The 18903-nt window shown below is 40.1% G+C and overlaps 1 protein-coding gene across 1 annotated transcript in view; it reads right to left on the bottom strand.

The window, feature by feature from the left end:
* The window catches only part of pparab (peroxisome proliferator-activated receptor alpha b), a 30773-nt gene extending 18088 nt beyond the window's left edge, over nucleotides 1-12685 (bottom strand). Inside the window, exon 1 of the mRNA XM_069162506.1 lies at nucleotides 12489-12685. The gene's annotated coding sequence lies outside the window, so the exon portion shown is untranslated. The remainder of the gene's footprint in view (nucleotides 1-12488) is intronic.
* Between the last annotated feature and the right edge of the window lie 6218 nt (nucleotides 12686-18903).

Here is an 18903-nt window from a genome sequence, read left to right as displayed (position 1 = left end):
ACTAGATTTTGACTTGCTGATGGCACAAAATAAAATCCCCCCCCAAAAAACCAGGGGATCACCAAAGTTCTCCATCCTCTGGGTACAATAAATGTATATACGAGATTTTATGGCAAGCCGCCCAATAGTTGTTGAGATATTTCAGTCTTGTTAGTGACAGACTAACAGAGGAGAAACTGATACAATTATTATCAGCATCAACGTCACAGAGTAATACTCCATTATCTTTCAGTGCACATGATGCATTAGAGCACTGGCTAATACATGTTGGCCTAATGAGTAGGGCTGATGCAATGTTTGGCTATGCACACCAACAGGTGATGCACGTGGGTCAGCAGGCCATGAAGGAATGAAGGGACATGGGGTATCTTATGACACAACACAGGCCCCTCCACTCCTCTTAGCTGTTTACTCCAAATACAGTAATCTTATCCGCACAACCTCAGTGCTGCAGAAAGAGAAAGACGGAGGACAGAGAGAGGCACAGACATATGGAGGGATGAATGTAGGACACGGGGCTGTGCTAAGGCTCTGCTGCGATAGGAAAGCTGGGTCTGGCGGCAGGAAACACGACCGGCCGGCATGTACAGTAGATAGATGAGATTTTGCTGAATTGCATAGTGGGAACTCGGAGGAGTTATGAGGTGCGCATGGAAATGCCCCACACCTCAAAACATTATCACCTTTAAGTTTAACCTCAACTTTCTCTGTACGTTGCAGTGCACGTTATTTGAGAAGAGACAGAGAGAGGGACAAAAGTTCAAAGTGCTCGAAAAGTTCTTGCCCTCTCTGCTCGAAACGAATGGTATGAAACAGCTACTGATCATATTTGCATCGTTTTGCCTCGTGTGCAAATGGAAATAAAATAGATTACGTAACAGTGATTCGACATGTTATGTTACTGTTAGTAATACTAAAAATAATCTCCCTTTTAATGGCATTTTGACCTTTCGATTAGTAGGAATAGAATGGAAGAAACCCAAGAAGGTCCCTACAAGTTGAGATCGACTACACAGCAAGTAAATTTAACAGCTCAGGGAGTGTGATATTTATTGTCCATGATCATATCTTAATTGTTGTACTAAGCTCGCAAGCTGACATTAAAGGACCCATACCTCAACCAATCAAAAGCACATTTCAAGAGTCCATGCATGTGTCATGTAGCATAGTGGGCCAGACTAGAGCACATGAGTATTGAGAGTGCATGCAATGTGCTATTATAGACATACAAAGTCAACCCAAAGTTAAGCTAGTGTAGCTGCCTAATAAGGCATGACTGAAGTTAAAAATGAGTGAAGAAACAGCACCAGGAGACAAAATACAGACAACACCAGACTTTCAATCTACGCTGTTGGGTTTAATTGTGAGATATGGATCATCTTCACTGACCAAGAGGTAATTTGGGTTTGAAATGGCAATTTGCAAATTGTTGGTAATCGGTTGCTATTTAAGACAACTAACTCTTTTCACTATCTGCAAATGAAGCACCACACAGAATATGAAGTATATGAAAACCTTCAGGGTCCAGCTGTCCACATCGTACCATACCGTACCATACCAGGTGAATTTGGCACAAAAAAAACAATCAGCAAACCTGAGCAAAATCATTCTGCTAAAAAGTACCTGACAACAAGAAAAGCAACAGATGGTAAGACATAACAAATGCTGTCACCACTTACATCACTAAAGACATGGTACCAATAAATATCCTATGAAGCACAACATAAGACCTGTACAAACACATTCTTAAAGGAGGCAAAATATCGGCAAAAATCACAGAAAAGGTTGAGATGTCATCATGACAGCATTTAGAAAGAGCAGTGTTTTTAGTGAGACCATTAAGTGAAACTGCTATGTAATTTTTCAGGTTTAACACAAGATCAAGACCCTGAGACAAAAATCGCAACGCAATGAAATAAATGTTATCATCAGCAATCAAATTCCAGACAGACTAAACCGTTTCTGACAGTAAAGACGCTGTAGGTACCCACTTTGTAAAAAGACTAAATGAAAAGAGGCCTGACATGTCAGCAGGCAGCTTTACTGAGCTACAATATACTTGTAATTCTGAATGGAGGCAGTGTTAGCTCTGCTAGCACAAAGTAAACCTCTTTAGCATTCAGCCTCTAGCTCCTGACCTGCAGGTCTTCCTTTAGAGGACATCCTGTTTCGTACACTCGCTTCTCTCAGCACTATCTCATTATAATAATGCTTCCAGGGGAAAATAAAGAAGCTTCTTGCTACAGTTTGACTAATGTGTATACTCTCTGTTTACATAAAACTCCATTAACCTGCACATGTATTGCAATGGTAAGATGGAAGGAATTTGTGGCTGTAAAGGTCCGTTAAAACTTCTTAACCAGTCTAGATATGGATCAATCTAAAGTGGACTAAATGATAAGGTTTTGTGTCAACACAGAGTGCATGCATGACTTTGTATTTAAATAACATACACAACACAAGTCCTTGGCTGAACTCACGACCTCCCGACCAGCAGCTATGAAGTGATGCTCCAAGCTACCCTCGTGTTGCCAACAACATACATGAGACTGTAAACACACAGCCGATTATCTGCAGACTGCAGAGCCGTAGAGGATTGAGACAGAGAAAGACAGAGAGAGACGGGGTGGGGGGGGGGGGGTGGAGAGGAATGTCAGTTAAGCTACATTACAGGGTCGTTATAGGCAATGAGACAGAGTGAGCAAGTGAGGCAGGGAGAAAAGAAAACAGCCGTTCCTATGGTAACAGCAAGCCTTTGTCACATAGGTCAAGACCTCTCTTGTGTGCGCTCAACCAAGCCTGCTGAGGGCACCGTGCATGCAGAGTGGAAGATGAGCAAGGTCATTCGTGTTTGTGTGCACCAGGGATGGAGTTAGGGCCCAAAAGAGGACTAGGGGTGTTATACTGGAAAAAAAAAAAAAAAAGACTGCCAACCACCAGGGTTGCCATGACAATGCCATGGCAATGCCAACACACAAGTCACGCTTTAAAATCAGCAGCGGAGGGCGGGCAGCATGCATGTGAGGATGACAACAACTTAATATCACTGAGATTCAAGCTCAGATTAAAATCAATAAATCCCATTAAGGTTTGTTGCAAAAATAGGTTAAATGTTTATTAGTACTCTCTACTGGTGATCACATGGCTGGATGTGCGAGTGTAATGTAAATAATCCATACAGTCCGATGGATTTCAGCGTGGTCACCCAGCCCCCACATTACGCTCACCCAATGCAGTCAAGACCCACGTCAAACAAACAGGCCGTGAAGCAGCCTGTATGAGCTCAGGCTGAAGCAGATAAACATGCTCTGAACGTGGCCCAGGCCTGCAGACAGCTTCCTGCACAGGACATAAAACAGCATGAGGCTAGTTAAAGCCAACTGAGATCTTCAACAAAATGAACTACAAATCACCTGCACTGTTGAGTTTAAAGCCTCAGTAGTTACATCCATCACTCAAGGAACTCATGTTATCTGGTCCTGTGACATATACAGTATACTGTACACACACACACATAGGTTTTTCTGGTACAGTCATGCAGCCTCAGTGACCAACTATTGTCTCTGAGACACCGAAGACATCTGAAGCTCAAAGCTTTCCAAATCCAATAAGAAGGAGGACAATTAACAAAGAGTGTGATGACAATAAATCACGGATAAAGTTGGGAGCAGGCCCAGACATGAAAGGTGTGTATGGGCTTGTCTAACCAAGGAGTGGAAAGACAAACATTACGAACAACACTGTGGTACCGCCAAGTTCAGGAGAACGTAGCTAGGTGACGAAAAGACAATGGAAGAAAAATAAATTGCTCACATACTTTTGTTTCCCTTGCATTTGAGAAAAATCAGCATTGCTACCAATATATAGTCATTAATTAAAGGTTGTAGAATATTCAAATCCAATGATAACAAAACCCTGTTACCCTACCTTCCTGATCCAAAACCTTGAAGTCTTCCATGCAACTTTGGTGGCTGACAGTGTGACATCCAGCTTTCTACTAGTTTGTATGATCATTCAGTGTGTGCATGTGTACATATGTGTTTGAGAGAGAGAGCATGGACTGCAGGTTAATATTTAATCATCCATCTTGTGGCCCGAGTGCTGGCTGTAAAAAGAAGGTCAGCGGGGGACACAACGGTGGTCATAGAGAAGGAACATGGGCTGATAGGGCCGACCCGCCAGCCCATCCATTTGTTTAAAGAGTTCACTGCTTGATCTCATCACAGACCGTGCCTGCAGTGTAAACACTCGAGTGAACCCTTATCAATCGGGGCTGATATGCTCTGTGGCGCCCTCTTATCGTTATGGAGATTGACCAAAGTGCAGACTGTGGAAGAGATTGACATTGGACTTTAGCTGTGGTCTGTGATAGATGATCCGTATGAAAGTCAACAAATCATCCAGTTATTTGGTCACCATCAAGGTCACTGACAGTTAAATCTACAGTACAAAGCAAATTGTGGCAGCTATTTTTAGACGTGAAGCTCCATACTGGTGTCTTTGCAAGTTTCATTGACTGCAATAAGACTGTACAATAACTCACCTCTGGCAAAATCCATCACATAACAATAACACTGTTGACTGTTGCTTGAGTTGAGTATTCTATCACTAGGTACCTTATCATTTTTTACATTATAATTTTTGGCAACACAACAGTATATTAATGTGGTGTGGTACTGGAGATTAAGAGCAGATCTCATAAACTGAAGTTCAAAAATATATCCAAACTGTATATAATCTGTAGTATCGGGGCTAAATTATGCAAAATTAGTGGTACGTTATTTAATATTTTGGTCAGATGTGTTTACTGCCACATACATGAAAATGTTTCTCCTGATTTCCTAAATAAACAGGTTTTTCTATTTGTTGTTTCAAGTGTAACTCAATATGAGCTTTGGCTGTCAGTATATTCAGCATCCACTGCTGCACTGTGTTGAGAAATAAAACATTAAGTTACATTAACCCCAGTGGACTTTGACCTCTGCATTGAGAGCGTGTTCTGTGTCATAATAAAAGCGTTCGTACGAGCTCAACGACAGAGAGAGAAGAGCCCATTCAATCTGACCGGCCAGGAGACGCAATGTAACAGTGTCTCACGTTACCTCAAAGGTCTATGTGACCTGACCCTTCACGCGGGCTGTTTATGGCGCACCGTTACGTGCTGGAAAGTGTTCCTGCATGGACGCATGTGTGTGTGTCATGGCGTCAAAACAAGTGCATGAAAGACATATGCTGACATCCTCCATATGAAGAATAACATTTAGAAGTGGAAGCAATCATTACCTGTGGTTGTCAGTTTGGGGGAAAACAGTTGCGGCAACACAGACAATGACAAAAAATACAACTCAAGCAGATTGATGTGTGCTGAGGTCATCTGACAGTGCCTCTGTCCTCTTAACGTTTTAGTATCTTTAATATTTTAGCTCAGGTTCGGTTTGTAAAAATAACACTTTTAAAGTATCTGCAACTGAACCAGCTCTTGTTGTCTCTACGTTTTGTTTCTCACAAGGGAGGAGGTATTTTTAGGTTCACTTTATGATACATTAAGCAGTTTATACCATAAGTATTACGTCAATGCTAGCGTTCAATAACCTCGAAAACACTAAAAGGAATGCTGAAGCACTGAGAAATGAATCAATGGAGCAGCTGTGTGTGTGTTAAATGTATCAACAGCTGGACCAACGGCAGGCTCGACCTCCACTGTTCCCAGCTGTTATAATTGCTAATGGCTGACAACACTCTCCACCTCAGTTCTGTGCCAAGTGCTGGCTCCTGGCTGCCACTTCTGTACTCATTTCCAAATCAGTCACAAGGGTCCAGCAAACCATCATTACAAAACCTCCCTGCAGCGCATCCAAACTATAAATTTCAGAGTGAGGAAATGGCTGCGATCTATTCCAGCTGCTTTTATCAGTGGACAGATGTCAGGCTGGGGTAACAAGCCAGCAGTAATTGTGTCTATTAAAACAGGCTGACAACACCACATGGTGCTATATTAAGTCACCTGTATTATCTGTATGAGTGACCTTAACTTGATTATGATCTATGAGGTTGTTCTGGATTTATAGCACTCATGAAAGATCCTTTTCAGGCATGTTCGAGGTTTTATAGAAATAATGATGATTCAAACGATCATTTGCATCTGATATGTTATATTCACAGAAAAATACACACAACAGGTTAGAAATTCTTTCATTTCAAAAGTTTATCCATTGGATACAAGATGTTGGAGGAAGACAGGTTATGGTGGTCATGTCTGGCAGGTATGATCTTGTGACTTTGAGCAAAGTTAATGTTGCAGAAGTATGTAGGCACAAGTCATACTAGGTTAGATGTAAAACAGGTAGAGCAGGGTTGATGGGTGTGTGTATTGAGGGGAGTAGTTCTGGGACACATTGACGGCTGTTGAGTCGTACCGAGGTGTAGCGGGCCTAACTTGACGAAACACCGGTGAGATACTGTGAGATACTGCACACTCTTACCGTGTTGCCAAGGCTTTGTTATAGGTGATTTCTCCTTTGGTGTAGTTTGTGAGATGTTTGGCAGATATTTAGTCAGTTGACCCTTGCGGTGTTATTCTGCTTTAATTTGGCACTTTGTGTATTGTAATACTGTTATCTCTAAAAGACCTTTGTGATTGCATGTACAATGCCGGCTTCAGGTTTCCTCATCACACTATAGGTTTCCTATTGAACCATGAATAGTTGTGATGTCACTGCTACACTTCTTTTTAGCTGAGCCCAAAGAAATATTTCCCTTTTGGCAGATTACTTTGAAAAAGGTTAATACGTGCACTAAATGCAGGGTTTGCCTTGCAAACAGTGCACATCATCTGCAAAGTGAATCTCAAACATATAAGAAAACTAACATTTACCATGATACATTTTTCAGTTTCACTGAGCTTTTTTACACTCATGTGCTTAGATACAGTAACTATGCATGACAACGGAACTATTATGTACAAAACTGTTAAAAGCTTGCTATATCAGCATTTTCCACAGAACTCATCGGCAGCGCTCAATAAATAATCGAAAACATCTATCCAGGTTTTATTGGGTCACTTCAAATCATTTGGTTTGTCAGTTTTAACTTTTTGTGTTTTTTTCTCTTCTTTTAAATTTATTGACACATCTATGAATTAATCAACAATGCAAATAATCACAAGTTGCTTCTACACTAGAATAGGCCATGACCAAAGTTCGCTGAAGAATTTTCCAAAATTGTTTTAAAGGTACCCTGTGGGCTTTTCTGGTAAACAAACAAAAGTTTTATTTACATCACAGTATTAGCAACCGAAAAGCGTTGTGTATATGCTCAAGGTATAACAAACGGGATTAAAAAGTGGTTTCTCCCTCATTAAACACTTACAAAACTAGAATCCTGCGTTGTTTCCATCTATTTGTATTGGCAAGCTGTTTTCTTCCTCCCTGTCTTTACAGGTGCATTGCTGCCCTTCTTGATGCATTACCATCAGTGGAGTAGCGTGACATCACTGATCTGAGTGTGCATGCGCATGAGACAAAACAGGGATCCACTTAGAAAAACTTCTCCATAGGGCTGTCAGACTTCCCGAAATCCACACAGTACCGTTAAAGGAGAACATGAGCTCCCTGCAGTTTTCTATAAAAAAAAAACAAAAACAAAAAAAAACTGATTTTAACATACATCATTTAATACTTTTGTTTTCAGTCTGATGGAAGGTCATCCCTGTTGGCCAACTGAAAAGGCCATTTGGAAATTCCATTTAGGGAATACTAACCAGGTGACATGATTACAGGTACACTTTATTCATCGGCACACAGTAGTTTGTCTACATGTGCGATGCTGACTTTCACTGTGCTCACAATGTCTTACAAGGACACTCAGAATAGCAGATAACCCTGCAGACCCGTTATAAGGGCAATATAAGGTCATTTCAGTTTGAATGTCACAGTGTATTTATGTGCACATACTGGAGCAAAGTTAGCATGACACTTGGAGCCACAAAAGTCACATTAATGGCAAATACTGCAGGTTGAAATAAACTGGAATTCTCTTTTAAGAGAGTTTTTGCCTTTCTGGAAAATAATAGAGTAGTAATCACAGAGATGAGGAAAATGTGAAACTGGGAGCACTTCTCTCCTCTCAGACAGCTGTGTGGATCTTATTTCATTTTCCAGCATGACACTGGAGTCCTGAGTTCCCCCCCTTTCTGGCTGCCAAAACCAGCCTACGTGTTTGTGGGGAGGCATGCAACACACGGGCCCGGTGACAGAACAACACCAATTTGCTACTGTAGTAGGATCAGTGCACGACAAAAGACCAAGATGTTCTTTTGGCCTCATGAATGCAGCAAGTACATATGAGCTGTTAATAATGAATCCTTAAAGAGATGTTTGGAGTCAAAGGACAAATTCCTACTGAATGAAATATAAACAACACTTGTAAGCATGTAAGCCACACGGCTGACATGCAGTAAGATGGTTATTTGTTTCTAATTAAGCTCCAAAGGGTCAAAATAATTCATTTAACTCACCCTGACAGAAATAGCAACTTTGATCCAAAACAATCTTTCCCCTACCTGCCTCAAACGTTGGTCATCTGTCATGACCCCATGAGCGCAATTCAATTTCCATACAAGTGTCAGAGACTTGAAATACACTAAAACATGCAAAGCTGACATCAGATGAACACATTCTTTTTTTTTTCTTTTTTTTTTTTTTTACTACAAAATCAAAGTAAAAAGAGGTCAAAACTGAAGTTTCTGTCGGAGCTGATGAGTGAAGATAAAAGAGAGCAGGCTTTGTGAGGAATATAATTACAACATGAGAGTAGATAAGGCATGGGATAGATCATTGATGAGGATTTCTACATGCCTTCATCTCACGTGGACAATGATCAGACCCCGCTGAAAGGCAGAAAGAGCAAATCTTCCAACAATGAGCTTGTCTTCCACAAACAGGATGTTGAAAAGATGTGACGCTCACATATTGTAAGCAGAAAGACATTTGCTCGGGAAACCAGTCAAATCCTCCAGTCAAGAACCCTCTTGGTTTAACATACAAATTCAGCTTACATATAGCATCCCTCCCCGATCATTAGCGCAGACAATCTCCTGTCCAGAGCTGCTTACTGTAAGTCTGGCTGTAGGCCCCCAATCCTATTCAACCCTGAAGGACTTTACCATAAGGAAGGCTCAGCGGGAATAGACCGGGCTCAGATGAAGGGCAAAACTGGGTGGTAAAGGACACAGGTTGCAAAACAAACACACCTTAGAAGTGACCACAAGCAGCCAGAGTGTGTTGTGCTAAGACCTCATTTAGACTGAAAATAGGCAATGAGTGAAAAACGCTGCATTGGAGTGAATGTGTTCGTACAGATATCGACAGGAAAGTGAAATCTGACCCAGAAAGTCCAGTTTATATCACACAACCATGAGTGTAAGGGCTTATCAGACACTTAAACACTAGCCGTGTGTCTATAATGTGAGGAAGGATTTTACAACTTTGGAAAGTTATCACAGTCACAATCATGTTATTCTCCATCTTGATAGCTGTAAGGTAACCAATAGATTACCTTACCTCTATAATAAAGTAGTGAATACATATGTGTTTGATTTTATGGCATTGTTGAGGCAAGATCAAGGTTTTTACCAAAGCCTTTGAAGCAGCCCCGTAGATCCAATTCAGTGGCAACAATCAGTGATACAGAAGGTCAGAATTCCTTGGTTCACTCTGTTGACAGAGGTTTCACTCTTTGTGTGTGTCCATTTCTGTCTATTTCCAGAGTGCCCCAGAACATCCTTCATGTAATACACCTTTAACTAGAAGCTTGTGATCGCTCTTCCAGGTGAGAAGAGGTTTGAGAAGCTTCTGGAAACACCTGTCCTTACAGTTCAAGTGTGTCTTGAATCAAATTGTATTGCAAACTAAACAAATCCTGCTGTTAGGATTTAAGACAGCAACTTGCACTGCTGTTCCACCCTCTGTGATGCAGGGACTTGAAAAGTAGGTCACTGGAACAATGTTGCTGCTAAACATACCTACAATACATCTCTTTACAGGCCAGCTGCAACAGAGACAGTTGATAAACTCTTGATACTGTTCAGCCTGGAAGAGAACCTGAAAGTCCTGTTTGAGGAGCTGAGTTGAAAAAAACTCTGCCTCTGTCTGTCTGTGTTCTTGTCTCCATCTCTCCACGCCGATTACAGGTCTCAGGTTCCTGGAGATAAAACTGTCAAGAGCGTGGCAGCTCTGCTGGACAGAAACTAACAACAGAAAAAAAAATTTTAAAAAATGGCAGGACAGGTTCCCCAAGGCAGAAGCACAAATGGTTGTCTGAGCAGGGGCACAGTTCAGCCAGTTTGCTTCTATATGTTTTTCATTCACTGTGCATTAGAGATAAGGCAAACACATCCTGTCCATTTCATTATGATAGTGAAGATGAATTACAAGCAGCAGCAGCAAATCTGAGGGACACAAAATCTACACGCCAGTGTAAAACAAAGGCAGAACTTAACTACAGGAAAGGGTTTTAAAGCTACATTTTTTTTTTTTTTAAATACTGGCTCTGATGCAATAACACCACCCACTTGGTATCTACCCATAAATTAAAAAGGTATTTGCATTTACTATTTGATCAGGGTTTGGTTTGCACATTTCAATATTATCTTTTGAAAAATGCTTTAGCCCATGACATGATTTATTCTTCTTTGGCAATTGTAAATAGATTTTAAACCTGCTCACCAGAAAAATTTGCTGTGTAAAAATTGCGAGTGAAGACCTTTGATCCCAAGGTGAATGTCACAGCAATGTAGAGAAACAGGCTTTAAGAGTTAGCAAATAGAGAGGGACTTATGTAGAATCCTGGCGCACAGAGGACTGAGTTATTTCTCAATGCAAATAGAAGTGGACCAAAGAATGGAGCATCAGTCTTCAGATCATCTTCAGAGTCTCACTGTCAAGAGCTGGAACTTCACATAATTTTCCAATTTTAATTGTATCTAAAAAATGAACTCTCATCAAAATGTGTGCATTTAAAACATAAACAAACCTTCAGCCATCACACATCAGTACGGAGTCACTGTGGTATGTCAGACCTAATGCCTTCTTACAAAGTAATGCAACAACACAAAAATAAAACATAATTCAAGCAAAGTATGAGGTTGATTTTTGGTTTGTGGACAAGAATAAACAGCTAAAAAGGGCCATATATGCTTTAACTCTGGAAACATATGTATTCCAACTAAAGGTATTTCAGTCTATAACAACTAGCGGTGGACAGTTAGAGTAAACAAATAAGACATAGGAGCTGCTTTCATTTTCTCGGGGAGAAGGACTGCAGGACTTTGGTCAAATTTGATTTTCACAGATTAGTAGTGTTATTAAGAAGTAAACACAGCAAGATGGTGAGCTTTTTCATCTGAAACCAAATCATTAGTTGAGCTGCAGAATGCAACACAAAAACTAAAATATAACACTGTGGCCAAGCTATATAAAACACACTTATGTTTGCTTTGAATTTGTCTCGTGGTTCTCTGAAAGTTTTGCATGCTCACACACAAGGAGAGAAGGAGTCACCGGAGAGAGAACTGCCTCGGGTACTTCAGGAGTTACACAGCACCTGCACCTACTTATTAACTACTGCTTCACCTATTCATCCCTCCATCACTTCAGCACTTTATAGAAAAGGATTTGGGCCTCTGCTGGTTCAAGTCCGGCGGGGACCCTTTTGCATGTCATCACCCCCATTTCTGCCTCCTCTCACTTCCTGCCATGTAATAAGTGGAACAATTCCCAAAAATACACGAAAAAAATCAAGAAATATAGGATTTCTATTAAGAATCGCAAACTCCACCTCTAACATGAAGCTATTTGAAGCACTTTGGAAACAATCTCTACATTCAAAAGGTCATGTGCAGGTGCTGTGCAGCTGTTTCTGGCCACCAGAGCACCATGTCCCCTGTGCACCTGACTGAAACAGCACATGCATATTTTTGACGCTTACTGTGCTTAATTGATCACACTGCATTGACCTTTTATCACCTTTCTCACTGCCACAGGTGCATTAAACATGCTGAATTCACGATGAACAGCACTAATATTTAACCACAGCTCCTTCACAGTTACTATTAGAGTAATAAGGTTCACAAACAAGGCAGTAAATAGCCTTTGTTTTGAGTGCATGGCTCTGATGAATAGCTTACATCAAAGGGAGATGATATTGATGGGCAAGCGCCAATCTGACTGCGCAGGCGTGCAGACTGAAAATAGATTAGCCACCCACCATACAATAACAATACTTCTATAAACCTGCAAGAAAAGAATAATGTGCCCCAGATGCTTGCAGACAATAAACCTGCGCATGACAAAACTGTAAAACTGGAGGACTGTTTGGAGGCTGCAAATATGTCTGTGTACTGTGCATTCCCTCACACGTACAGGCTCAGCTGCTGCAAGAGGGTGCACTTCTTGGATAAAAGGCCAAATGAAGACATCTACCTTACTTACAGTAGACAGCGCGATCCGAAGCCGCCATATCCTCGGAGATCTCGCTGGGCTGGGAGAAGCGGTCGGTGCAAGAGCGAGAGAGGAGCGAGGAGAGATGAAATAGTCCCCAACGCCACACCGCGCTTGTTTGTTTCCCCACAGCGCTGCCGCTGTCAAAAAAAAAAATCCCCCACCACGTCCATACAAAGCAGAGCCGTAGTGCTCCCACCCGCAGGAAGTGACCTCATGACTGACAGCTGGCCGAGAGAAAGCACACCCCCCCCCCCCTCTCTCTCTGTCCCCCCCCCCCCCCCCCCCCGACACACCTATAGTTTCAGCGAATGGAAAGAGTGCAGCAGTTTCCCTTGCGGAGGACGCCCCCTAACCATTGCGAGAGCAAGACGGACCGGAAAAGCTTCTTAAACTTAAACGTGCACCGCAAAAGCCAACACTACAGAATACAGATATTTTACAGACAGAGATAATGGGATAGATTATGGGGTTTATAACGAAATGCAATGATGCTGAACTGAATGAATAGAGGTTGGTCAAAAACAAATGTGTATGCCTATGACACTATCCTCACATGACCCTCCTCAGGTCATCCAAGTTTCCTTCCCAGTCAATTCAGTGCTGTTTAATTCAGCTCCATGCAGCTTTCAGGGCAGAAAGCTCTGATCACACACTGGCTCCAAAGCATAAACAAAGCTATCTATAATGAAATGGTAGTGATGTACTACATGTAAATGAATGATATACTTACAAGAAGCACTGTGAACAAGTCAGAATTAGACTAGGAAGCTTAGGGATCATTTTCTTCAAAGGAAGACGTGTTTTACATTAAAAACAAAAGAAAATAATAATACATACATACAGATACATAAGTACATGCAAGGGTGCACAGGGCTGCAGAATGTAAACATTGTTGTAGAGAAAGTCGTAGAAGATCTTGCTTAGTGACAAGCAGTTAATCAGAATCAGAATTAATTTAATTGACCAAGTTGTGGGGAAGGAATCTGACTCCAGATTTGAGTAAGTTTACATATGGACAAACAAGTGAGTACTGTATGTGAGAAAAAGGATTCAGTTCATTTGCATAAAAGTAGTAAAATGAACAGTCACGTCGGGTACTCCATTAATACGTTGTAAAATACTTCATTACAAGTGAAAGTTCTTCCTTATGAACAGAGGTATTATAAGCAAAATAGACATATCTAAGTATAAAAAGTAAAACGACTGCAGAATGCCCATGAGTCTTATTTTATCACATCATTATTATTATTATTATTATTATTGCAATAACATCTAAGTGATAATGTATTAGCTGGTTCAGATCAAGTTAATTTTAACTGCTGATCGCTGACTATGCATCATTGTGATTGAATGTTTTGTATGTAAACACTTCATCTGAAAAGTAACTGTCTGTTAAATAATGTACTGAAGTAAAACGAATATATCCTCTCCTCATTATGTTGATGTTATTAATAGACAGAGTGCAATATATCCCGTCTTTTAAGATTATTTTATGTCCATAAAAACGTGTTTTGCATAAGACTATATATTCCCCAGCCAGTTGTTCCACATGAGTAGTTTTACCAAAGATATTGAACGAGTAATTATCTTTCAAAAGAGGGAAAGACTTCCAACATGTAATCTTTTTAATTTACTTGAAGTCCGTGACCTCTACCTCCTTACAGACCTGCCTCTGCTGAAGGACACGTTTAACTAGCTATTAATTAAAGATTCCCACAAGACAAACTTCAGCACATCTTCTCTCTCACCGAAAAATAGTTAAAAGGGCCATTCTCAATATGCACACTGAAAGTTTTACGTCACACTTCTGTATGTTGCATATTGAATCGATTGGCCTCTAAACAACTGAGGGAACAAAATCCTGCTTGAAAGCTGCTTAAAACTCATATTTAAGTTGAGCACAGGGAGGATTTATACAAGTATTTATTTTCCTTCCAAAGATTAATATCAATATAAGATCTGAGCAAAAAAATCCTATCTTTAAATTTCCAGATGCCTTGGTAGCATAGCATAATTTATGGGATGTTGACCAGTTCATGGTCCCGCTAATTGTGCATGAGGAAATTCTGTACTTTTTTTTTAGGAGAGTCAAATGGCAGCTGGAGAAGACATTGCGTCCCACACTGAAACCAGGCCAAGTAATGAGGGTTTCCAGTCAAACTGTTGCACTAAACTGCCCATTAATAAAGCGACTGTTTTCCCAGTTCATGCCAGATGCTGAGTGTGCGACCCCGTTCGTCAGTTGCATCTTTCTGCTCTCTTGTTTCCTCACCCCATTCCCTGTCCCAGCTCCCCATTGCACATCTTTGCAATGTGGGTGCCGTTGTGCTGCCTGGCTTGAGGCCTGGAGGCAGATACTGGCTGTTCTGCTTGCATCCTGGGAGCCCAGTGGAATCTCACAGCCTCCACACACACTCGGCATGTACAGCACATGCAGGGGAATGGCAGAAGGATTATCCCTCGTGTTGTCCTTGGGTCAAAATGACCCGCAGCTGTGTTCAACCAAGTTCTATTTTATTTTCATATTTTTTGGGGATCATTGGTGACAAGGAGGCTGTGAGGGTTTCTTTAAAGAATGATGACCAATGATTGTCTTTAATAGCAGAAGAAATTTTAAAACAGAGAGATATTCATTGGAAATGTGACCTATTCTTTTTCTAATGTCTTGTTATGTGACACTGAGCGACACTTTAATGTTGTGAGTTTTATATTAAGTGTTGTTTAGTTGTTTTTTTTAGTTAGTTTAGTTGTAAAAACTAAACTAAGTTAAGCACATCAGGCTTTAATTTTTCCCAACTGTACTTCAGTAAAACGTTCTTGTTGTTTTTTACATACTGCATGATGTCTTTCTACACAAGTACTGCAAAGACAGAATCTCAACTGGCTCTTCAGTGATTGCAGCAGAATGTTGGTTTAAAAGCAGTATATACATATTTGGGTAGCAGAGGAAGAAATATGGAGATGCTTTACTTAGAGTGAGCGAGTAAAGAATGGAAAACATGAAAAATATTCAAAGCATCAAAAGTAAAAGAATTCCGTGTTCACAAAAACAGCCTGTGGTTGTTTGGGTGCAGTGGTGGAATGAAACTTAGGTACATTGACTCAAGCACTGTATACATTCAGTTTTGGGGTACTTTAATTGAGAATATCCATTCTATGCTACTTCGCCTGTGATTTCCAGCCTTCTGAAGTCTTAAAAAATGAAGTCTGTAGTCAGGGTCGCATTTCAGATTTCTATGAGCGTTAACAGCTCCACCAAATTGTGACTTTTCCCTCTAAACTGCTTGCATTGTTTTATTCCAATCAATGTTCAAATGATCCAATTTCTCAGCAAAAATCAAAGATTAGAGAAAAAATACACAAGTTGATGTTTTTTTTTGTTTTTTCACTATTCATCTGAGAACCTCTCAGGTTTATCTGCTGTTCCTGTATATATAACTGTGTATAAAGTAGTTCAAATTAGGTCCACCTGCAGCAGCTACAACAGTAACACACACTGATGCTTCACTATTATTCATGTAATGGTGTCATATACAATAATATATACTTGTAATGTATTCTGACACTGCTATCTTAGTACTTTTACTTAAGTAAAGGATCTGAATGCTTCTTCCACCCCCGTTAAATATTATGTTATTTGTTGTAAATACTGATTCTGATACTGACTGATTATTAATGTGTAAGCAACATTTTGATGTAGTTGCTAATGATAGTATTCACTACTTGATGTCCTCAGCATGTAAGTTCATGCTTGAGGAAACAGTCTGATGAAACAATCCAACCTAAAGGCCCATTTAACCTACAAGCTTTCTCCGGAGCTTTCAGACATATCCCACCATTTTCTTCACTGGATGGACTTTGCTCAGTTCTCATTGTTGCCACCTGAGCAAAATCTGTTGGATCTGTTGATATATTAGAGGATTTCAACCATAACAATTTTAAGTCTAGCCCAAGAAAACTGGACGAACAGAAAGCTCCAGAAAGAAATATACAAATGGACTATGAAAACAAATATGTAGACCATAATCTGTAACAATGGATCATATTTTACAAATTAGTCATATGTTTTACCTGTCAAATCTTAATTTGGAAATTAACTATGAACTGCAGCCATCAAATCAATGTTGTGGAGTAACAAGTACAACACTTTCTTCTGCAATACAGTGGGCTAGAAGTATACAATGCCATAGGATGGGAAGTACAGCATAGTAATCGTACTGTACTTAACTGTGCTTGATTAAATAGTTATACTCCACCACTGCAGTAGAGCTCGTTGTAGTTGAGAGAGAAACAAATCTACATGACATATAAAACCAAAGAAAAATCTCAGTAATACTCCATCGCACATCCACACAGATACCAGTTGCAGTGCACCCAGCTTCTCTACGGCAGTCAGTGATTTCTCCATGCGAGGGGGACATGGAGAAACATTAGAGTCAGAAGATATGGCTCGTTGCAACACGACTCAGGAGAATGGACAGAAACAGTCCACAGTAATGGGCTACGGTCAAGACTTTCTGTCTGGACAGCAGCTGGTTTCCCAATTAAGGGGAGACTCAGAAAGCTTTCCACATCCAGATAAAATCATGACAACTGCCCCATTTACTTGCAACATGTCTGCCCCTGAAATGAACCTAGCTGTAATAAACCAAACCATGGAGAAGCAACAACATGATTAAGTAATTTATGGTTATTAAAGGGAGCCCATCTTTAGAATTACAGCTCAGTGGAAGACTAAGTGCTACACACTGCACTGATCTGTCTGCTTCTGAAACTGACTCACACTACATCATACACTGTAGATTCTTTCTTCCGTTTTAGCTAAAATTAGGCAAAACAAACCTTTAAATCACAAGACCATGACATTGTATTTTCAACCTCTTTGTCCTCAGGCACATCTAAATGTGGACTTTCATATGAATTATGCTTCAGGTATTTTGGAACCAGCTTGCACTTTTGATACTGGTTAATTTGATGACCCACTGAAGTACAACGTGCAAGTGGGTCAGTGTGGAGGTTTAACAGCAGACAGACCTCTGCTGCCACCTGCTGCAGAGAAAGTGCAGATTATGGTTACTTCCCCTTGCAGCTTTAAAGCAGTTATTAGCACACTACAATTTTAGATTTGTATCGAAAAAGCAGCCCAGGTCAAACTTTGAAAAATTTAAATAAATACCTACTACAGTATAGATCCCGATCAATTAATCAATTTTGTACTAGTCAGATATATTATAATTATTTCTGATTTAATTTGCCCTACACTTTTCAATATATAAGACCCTCTCATTAGACTCTAAAAAATGAATTGGCAGCTTTTTTGGATAATCTCTCAATCGAGATTTCAAAGCAAACATGACCAAAATATATATATATTTTTTTTGGCAGGTTCTCAAATATAAGAAGACTTTTTCTTGTCTTACAACAAAATAAATTACATCTTTAGAAGGTGGGAGGGTGGGGGTCATTTGGCCTTTTTGGGGGATATTTTTTTATTCACTTAAATAAAATAGTCTGCAGAATAATTAGAGTATCAGAATTAATCAAAAAAGTAATTAGGTGCTGCCTTAAGTGTAGGAAGAAATACCCAGCCAGTTACAATTTTGAGAAACAGAAAGAAAATTGGGTAAATAAGGTGCACACATATACGAAAAAAAAAAAAAAACTAAATTGAATGAACATCCATTAGATGGCGCTCTTGCCATGTCTTTAACAGAGTGAGTGAGGCCTCATAACTGCTGGTATTAAAGTTATATTTGTCAGTAATTATATTGAAATTGTTTGCCTCCATGTGCAGAAAACCTAAAATGAATACTACAGAAAAATTATTTCATTTTCATGCCCTAGATTTTAAACTGAACGATGCATTTTATAATCACCGTGGCAAATATTAATGCGGCTCAAACTATTTCGAACCATGTTCAGCTTTCCTTTATTTCAGCAAATGAAAACTGCTTAGCGATAAATTTAAGGGACCTGCCCTCACAGAGCCTTCAATCCTATCCACTTACATCCAATCAATAACACTATTCCATTTATACAGCTATGACATCATACGACAGCTTAGAAAAGCACTGCCGTGAGTATTATTCTTTTCAAATTCCTGGCAACTTTAGATAAAATGACAGCATATTATTGAATTCTGACTCATATGTTTCAGACTGAATCTAAAAAGCATTTCATTAGTTTTTTATTGCATGGAAAAAACACTCCCCGGGTGGACGTCAAAGCTTTTTGCAATGTTTTCGGTGAGGCAGGAGGAGATGAAGGATGGAGGATGGCCTTTAGAGATGCAACCCCAGAGACAGGATGCACACAGAGCCATTGTCTCATCAGCCTTAGTATTCAGCTCCCTTTGCTCTATCATCATGGCCAAGGCTCAAATCAATTCAATATGGTGGCTGGC

Source organism: Embiotoca jacksoni, unplaced genomic scaffold, assembly GCF_022577435.1.
Source record: "Embiotoca jacksoni isolate LCO1_2020_lvr unplaced genomic scaffold, fEmbJac1.0.p SCAF_3, whole genome shotgun sequence".
NCBI lineage: Eukaryota > Metazoa > Chordata > Actinopteri > Embiotocidae > Embiotoca > Embiotoca jacksoni.
The sequence above is the reverse complement of the archived record's forward strand: the minus strand, read 5'-3'. Positions and strand labels throughout refer to the sequence as shown.